Source organism: Rhineura floridana, chromosome 4 (genome assembly GCF_030035675.1).
Source record: "Rhineura floridana isolate rRhiFlo1 chromosome 4, rRhiFlo1.hap2, whole genome shotgun sequence".
NCBI classification, from domain to species: domain Eukaryota; kingdom Metazoa; phylum Chordata; class Lepidosauria; order Squamata; family Rhineuridae; genus Rhineura; species Rhineura floridana.
The window spans coordinates 42,973,842-42,981,815 of record NC_084483.1 but is presented as its reverse complement, the minus strand read 5'-3'; positions in this window follow the sequence as shown (position 1 = coordinate 42,981,815).

Below are 7,974 nucleotides of genomic sequence, written 5' to 3'. Positions count from 1 at the left end.
GGCAAGCCTCTCACTCTCTCTCAGCCATAGTTTTCCCACCTACAATATGGAAAATAATCATACTGACCCATTACAGAGGAGGTGGAGAAACCTGTCGCTCTCCAGATGTTGATGGAGTGCAATTCCTCATCATCCCAGACCATCAGTCAGACTGGCTGGGGGTGATGGGAGTTGGAGTCCAACATCTGGAGGGCCACAGGTTTCCCATCCCTATCCTACAGGCCAGGGTTGTTGTGAGGATTAAAACTGTAGTGTGTATAAAGCGGTATGAACATTTGAAATCACTACAGAAATGCTAAATAGTACTGTAATAGTGTTAGTGCTGTACAGCTAGCACTCTGCTTGCACTCATACATAGAGACATTTCCTTTCCCATTTTACTAATCCCAGGTGCTATAATATACATTGTTTTTCTTTTGAAAAAGAGAGTAGTATTTACATTTCTCTCTGTTAACAGTTCACTTGTCCTGTCACAAGACAACCACCCCTTGTTATGATCCTGTGGAAACTGTGTCTGAACAAGCAAAAACCAATGGGTTAGTAAAACTTTTGCAGTGTGCTGATGCACTGAGAAAACACATAGTCTATATAGCAGACAGACACCATTGCATGATGTAGGCTGTGAACATGCTAGTCGCCTAAGCAAATATTTCCATTAGCCACACCTAGAAAGGGAACAGGTTGATCTGCTGATCAGTTGCAATATCTCTGTGAAGCTGACTTTTAAAAAAAACGCACTCAAGCTGATCCTACCAGGTTTTACAGTAAAAAGGGGCGGGGTCTGACTAGCATCGTGTGCCCCTGTTTTCAGAAGAGAGGTAGAGACACACTGGAACCAGCAGGAGAGTGAGTGTGTTTCTACCCTTTCTCTCTCTAACAGCCTGGTAGTCATGGCGTTTCCAGGACCAAGACTACCTGTCCTCTGCTGCCCACTCTCTACCATTCCACCTGCTGGAAGAGACAAAATGTTTGTGTTCCCCATGGCAGGTAGGCAGGTAGATGGAAGAAACCAAGAACAAATCTTGTTTTCTACAGGTTGTTAAAAGAGACTGAGTGGTCCAGACTGTGCTGGTGTAACCTGACATCCAACTCTCTTTGGCTATAAACATACAATTTGTATGTCAGCTCCTTCTCCTGCAGTCCTCAATTTGTACATCAACTACTTATCCCACTGGTGTTTAGACAGTATAGGGGCACAGCCTTCAAGGAGCCTGGAGCTGATAGTGGCATCATCCCACTCTCCACATGGACAACAGTTAGCACTTTTGCCATGGTGCAGCTGTATAGCATATCCAGCCTATTAGTGAATCCAGCTCTCATCAGTGCTGGGGGACACCCCAGCTATGGAAACCCCCCCAGGGAAATCAGGCACTCTCCATTTTTAGGTGCATTCAGGAAACACATCTTTTCTGTTTGTCCAGGCTATTGGACAATAGTTTTATGTAGTTTCAGCAGTGCAGATATTAAGTGCTATCTGTGATATGTTAAAAGATTATTGTTTTAAATGGCTTTTATATCATTTTGGTATTGTCAGCCACCCTGGGCTCCCTTTTGGAGAGAAAGGGTGGGTTATAAATTTGAATAAAATAAAAATAAAATAAATGCTGGTGCAGAGCATATGGCTGTAAATGCAGACTCTTGTGAAAGCTTTGTTCCCCAAACTGATAAGGGAAATCATGATATAATTCCAAATCATCACAGCCATTCCATTCCTGCAAGATGCACATCTCAATGATACAACAGGATATAATGCGCTCCTTCATAGCGTCAAAGCTGTTATTTACAAAATGTTAATGCCACATCTATAAGGTATCACTCACAGCATTCTTTGACTTTTTACTCATCTGTATCAATAGCACTGCAGCTGTTGCCAGCTATTTAGTCATTTATATGAAGAGAAATACTTCAAATATTTTGGTGAGTTTGCCATGGAAGAACTGAATGCTTTCTTGATGGTGGGGAGGCAGCAGGCAGGCAAGGCTTCAGAAGTTTTTGGCAGTCCAGGGAGGAAGTTTTATCAGGAATAATACATTCTTTTTCTGAATTCTTGCAACCCAAGCTGGTCAGTATAAGAACCTTGCAATGCTAAGAATTTGGTGCCTGAGTTTGCTTGTTTTCCTCTATCCTCCCCATCCTTTTTCCATTTTGTGTTGTGTCATTTTAGATTTTAGGCATGAGGGCAAGGACTGGGCTATGTTTATTGATTTTTAAGTCACTCTGGGATCACCAGGAATAGATGGCATACCAACAGAGTTGCTACAAGTTACTGAGAATGAATGTTCAAATTTTGACAAACATTTGTCAACAAATATGGAAAACTAAACAATGGCCCATAGACTGGAAGTGTTTAATATGCATCCCAATTCCAAAGAAAAGGGATCCCAGGAAAAGCAGTAATTATCAAACTATTGCCTTAATATCCCATGCAAGTAAAGTAATGCTCAAGATTCTACAACAAAGACTCTTACCATATATGGAGTGAGAAATGCCAGATGTCCAAGCTGGATTTAGAAAGGGAAGAGGCACCAGAGATCATATCGCAAACATACACTGGATAATGGAACGGACCAAGGAATTTCAGACAAAAATCACCCTGTGCTTTATAGATTACAGCAAAGCCTTTGATTGTATAGATCACAAAAAACGATGGAATGCTTTAAAAGAAATGGGGGTGCCACAGCATCTGATTCTGATTCGCAACCTATACTCTGGACAAGAGGCTACTGAAAGGACAATATGGAGAAACCAATTGGTTCCCCATCGGAAAGGGTGTGAGACGGGGTGTATTTTATCACCCTATTTGTTTAATCTATGTGCAGAACATATCATACGGAAAGCAGGACTGGACCAAGATGAAGGAGGTGTGAAAATTGGAGGAAGAAATATCAATAATTTAAGGTGATACCATACTTTTAGCAGAAACCAGTAATGATTTGAAACAAATGCTGATGAAAGAGAGCTTCGGCTATGGGGCGGTATACAAGTTTAATAAATAAATAAAATAAATAAAAGTTAAAGAGGAAAGCACAAAAGCAGGACTACAGCTGAACGTCAAGACTAAAGTAATCACAACAGAAGATGTATGTAACTTTAAAGTTGAGAACGAGGACATTGAACTTGTCAAGGATTATCAATACCTTGGCACAGTCATTAACCAAATTGGAGGCAATAGTCAAGAAATCAGAAGAAGCCTAGGACTGGGTAGGGCAGCTTTGAGAGAACTAGAAAAGGTTCTCAGATGTAAAGATGTATCACTGAACACCAAAGTAAGGATCATTCAGACCATGGTGTTCCCAATCTCTATGTAGGGATGCAGAGAGCCAGTGTGGTGTAGTGGTTAAGGTGTTGGACTACGACCTGGGAGACCAGGATTCGGATCCCCACACAGCCTTGAAGCTCACTGGGTGACCTTGGGCCAATCACTGCCTCTCAGCCTCAGAGGAAGGCAATGGTAACCCCCCTCTGAATACCGCTTACCATGAAAACCCTATTCATAGGGTCGCTATAAGTCAGAATCGACTTGAAGGCAGTTCATTTCATTTTTTTTTCATGTAGGGATGTGAAAGTTGAACAGTTTAAAAGGCGTATAAGAGAAAAATAAACTCATTTGAAATGTGGTGTAGGAGGAGAACTTTGCAAAAAAGACAAATAATTGGGTGTTAGAACAAATTAAACCAGAACTATCACTAGAAGCTAAAATGATGAAACTGGGTAACCAACTTGAAGGCACATAACACAAACACTGGGATTTTTTCTGGCTAAAGATTGAGGTATAAATGCTATGAATGAATGTAACTACATGCTATACTTATGCAGAGCTCATTGTGGTATACACAGGGCTGTCTTATGTTAACTTATAACCCTCTGAGGTAGGCTAGGCTGAGAGATAGTGACTTACAGAAAGTCACCAGTCTTCACTGTTCTGCCGGTTCTAGTGCATCTCCCCCTCGCTTTTCTGAAAATGGGGGCACATGATGCTAGTCAAACCCTGACCCTTTTTACTATAAAACCTGGTGAGAGCAGCCTGAGTGCATTAAAAAAAAAAACCTTCAAAGAGATTTTGCAACTGATTGGCAGATCAACCCATTTCCCCTCCAGGTGTGGCCAATGGAAATGCTTTGCTGCAAGCGACTAGTGTGCTCACAGCCTTTATTTCAGATATTCTCACTCCAACTTCACTACTCTGTTCAGTGTGTTGCACTGGGCCAGACTAGTCCTTCAAAAGCAGCCAGAATGGTTTTTCTGGCTGCGTTTTGAAGCAACACTGTCCTCTGCTGGCCACACCTCCTTTCTGCATTGCTGCCTTCAGACTTTTCAGGACCGCCCACAGCAAAGCATTGGGCCAATCACTGTCTCTGCCTGAGCCTGCGGCAAAGTGTTTCCATTGGCCGCACCTGGAAGACAATGGGGTTGATCTACTAATCAGTTGTGAAGCTGAATTTAAAAACAACAACACTGGAGCTGATCCAACAAGGTCTGAAGAGTAGAAAGGGGCAGAGTCTGAATAGCAGTGTGTGCCCCCATTTTGAAAAAAGAGAGATAGAGACACACTGGAACCGGCACAACAGTAAGTAAGTCTCTACCCTGATTCTCTATTACTTTTGAAAATGGACAGCAAAACACTTTAACTTGTGTGGCTTCTGTAGCTTTTACAGGAGTTGCCAGTGTGGTGCCCACCGGTGCACATTGTGCTTTATAGTGCTCAGAGTGGCTTACAAAAGATTCTCACAATAAAAATAACATCCAAATCTGGTACTAGGATTAGTAATGTCCATATGGTGACAGGGTTATTCAGGTAGTATTTCCTGCCTTCAATCTTGGTCTCAGGTCCTCTGAGGTAAGGGCATGGGGCTGAGCAGCTGAATCTCATTTATCATATGGTGGAGGCAAACCTAATTGTCCAAAGAGGAGGAAGGGGATGCCTAGAGGAAATTGTAGAAAGGGCGTATGGGCACTTAAAGCCTCCTCCATGGATGGGAAACCAAGGGACTTAACGGTTGCCAATGCTGTTAGATAATACAAAATGGAGGCTGCACTTCCCCAAGATGGAATTCTTGTCAGTATTTGACCAGTCAATTGCCAGATGTCGCAACTGTTTCTTCCAGTCAAATATTGTAATAATGACTTGTGTAACCATGAGTCTCTAATCAACTGACATTTATTAATGAGCCAAGCTGACAGCACCTTTGACTTAAGGTAAGAAATCTCTAGATAGAAATCACTTTACATATCCCAAGGCAAGTAATAGAAGCAGTTAAGTTTTTTAGGCAAAGCATAAAAGGTATTCAGTGAGAGCAGGAAAGGCTGTGACTCAGTGATAGAGCACATGATTTGCATGAACAAGGCCACAGATTAAGTCCCATATAAAATATGCCTCGGACCCTGGAGCGCCACCGCCATTGCATTCAAAATTCAAATATAAAATACTGGGCTATTTTTAATCAATTGCTTGTCTTGGCTATCAGGCAGCCTCCTATAAAAAGGTGACCTGGAAATATAGACAGTACTATTGGAATTGGATAACTACTCCATCCTCAAATATGTTTTCTATAATAAAATTAAACCCATAGAAGTCTGATCACAAACAAAATGTATAGATGAGGTTGAGTATATATATGTGTGTCTTTTGGGAAGGAGGCAAGGATTCAAATGTATATATTTATTTCTTGCTTTTTAAAATTATAGTGCTACCCATTCTAAAACCAGGGCAGGACAGATCTCAGCTTACTTCAGGATGTTGCTGAACTACAGCTCCCATCAACCTCAGTCAGGGATGATGGAAGTTTTAGACTAGCAACATTTTGAGGATTACACCCATCCTGGCCTCACTAGAGAACAGTGATTAACAGCTTCAAATCTAGACAATATAGACGGACAAAACAGTGACCAAAGTATGAGGGAAAGGTTAGGGAGGGGCTTTAATGAAACCCATAACTTCTACTCCCTGACTTCTACTGTTTTTAGCTAAATCGCCCCTGCCAGTCTTCAAAAACAGTAGCTACTGTCCCAAACAGTATGGTGGCCAGCCACTTGCTTGTAATTTTAGTACTAATACAAAAAGTGTGAAAATCTGCCCCAAAATAACTTGCCTGCTGTGAAACAGATCCCTCTTTGCAGCATCAGTATTAAATAATGCAAAATAATACTTTTAAAAAAAGCTTTGGTGATAAATATTAAAAATTGATTAAATATTTCAAAATTGAAAATTCAAATTTGCAGTACACACACATGGTAAGAAAAATTGATTTGGGTAGTCTTGACCATACTCCATCCTTCGCTTCTTGCAATCTGTAGTCAGAACAAGGTAAGCCACTGCTTCAACTGCATTATCCCAAACACTATATAACAGATGAGGGGAACCTGTGACCCTCCAGGTGTTGCAGAACTACAACTCCCATCATCACTGGCCGTTGGCCATGCTTGCTGTGACTGATGGGAGTTGTAGTTAGCAAATCCCCCACTCCTGCTATGTAATGAGTTCAGCTGCTGTTGTAGTATTTTCTCCTTCTAGGGGTGCTTTAAGGCCCAAACTGTAGATACAGCCATGACTTGCTTTTCTACATAAAGAGTTATGCTTCCATGATTGAGGGGCTGCAGTAGCTACATGCGATGACAGCAGACTTAGGTGTTGGAATACAGGTCTCTCCAGAATTTGTATAAAGCAGGGGAAATGGTGATGGAGGCGTTTAAAATGGAGGAGTGTCGGCCTGCTGAACCTGTTCTCTTCCCCTGTCCTTTTTATCAAAGTATCATCCCAAGATCAGAATTAAATGGTTGTGCAGAGGTGGCTGTGAGGAAAGGGCCCACCACTTATCTGCATTAAATCACTTAATGCAGATGTTTCACAACCCATGTGGTGGATCTAAATGGGGTGTGGGGAGGCTTCGGCCTGGGGGACCAAATATGGCACTCCAGAACTCTCCATCTGGCCCTTGGGGCGCTCCTGAGGCTACACCTTCAGTGGCCCTGCTCTTCTCAAGTACTGTTGCTGTTGCCTGACTGGAATATACCCTTGAGCTATATCATCTAACTTGCCTGGACAGTGAATGGAAGGACTGTCTGCATGGGGTCTGTGCAGAAATCTCAGACTTTTGCCTGACTGGAATGTAAACTACTGTATAAAGATCAGAGTCACATCCATTGCTCCGCCCACTTTTGCCACTGGTCCCATCCACCACTGGCATGCGATCCCCTGGACCATTACCCTCATGAGGCAGCAGAGCCCTTAGTCTGACAAAGATTTCCCACCCATGACCTGAACTGTTTTGTTTTCAAAGGAAACCTGTATTTTCCATTTATTGCTTCGTCCCTTTCCAGTATGACTGATTGTAACCTATGTTTTTACCTTATCTCATTGCCTCCATCTTGGCAGTGTAATCCTGTTGTTCAAACACAACTTTCTATCCAGCCTGGCTCTGTCCCAGATGTTTTGAATCTAGATCAGGATCTAGAACCTTTCACCATCCAGATGTTGCTGAACTACAACACCCACCAACTGTAACAGGCACAGCCAATGGTCAGGGATGATGGGAGTTGTAGTTCAGCAACAACTGGAGGACCAGTGGTTCCTCACACCTAGCTGTAGATGCTGTAGGATGGACTTTCTCCACATTTACCCATGACAAACTCACAGTGCAGACAAGCCCTTCATGCCCTGTTTTCTGCTTGCCTGTTCTGGACTGCAAGGCTTTATCTTGCATGTGATAACAGGCTTCTGCTAATTGAATTAACTCTCAAGATTAAGTAATGCTATGGATAACAAGGGTAAAATGTCTCAGCTCTTCACTGTAATTATATCAATTCCAAAGCTATAAGAAACAAATCAGCTTAAATCCCAGCATTCAAGCTTCATTAGCTTTACTTTGAAAACCCTGCACTGAACAAAATCACACATGCTATCAGATCTTATCTTGCTGAAGCCCATGCAAATATTCTGGACAAGATCACACTGTGGTTTTTTTGCTGGAGTGTGTG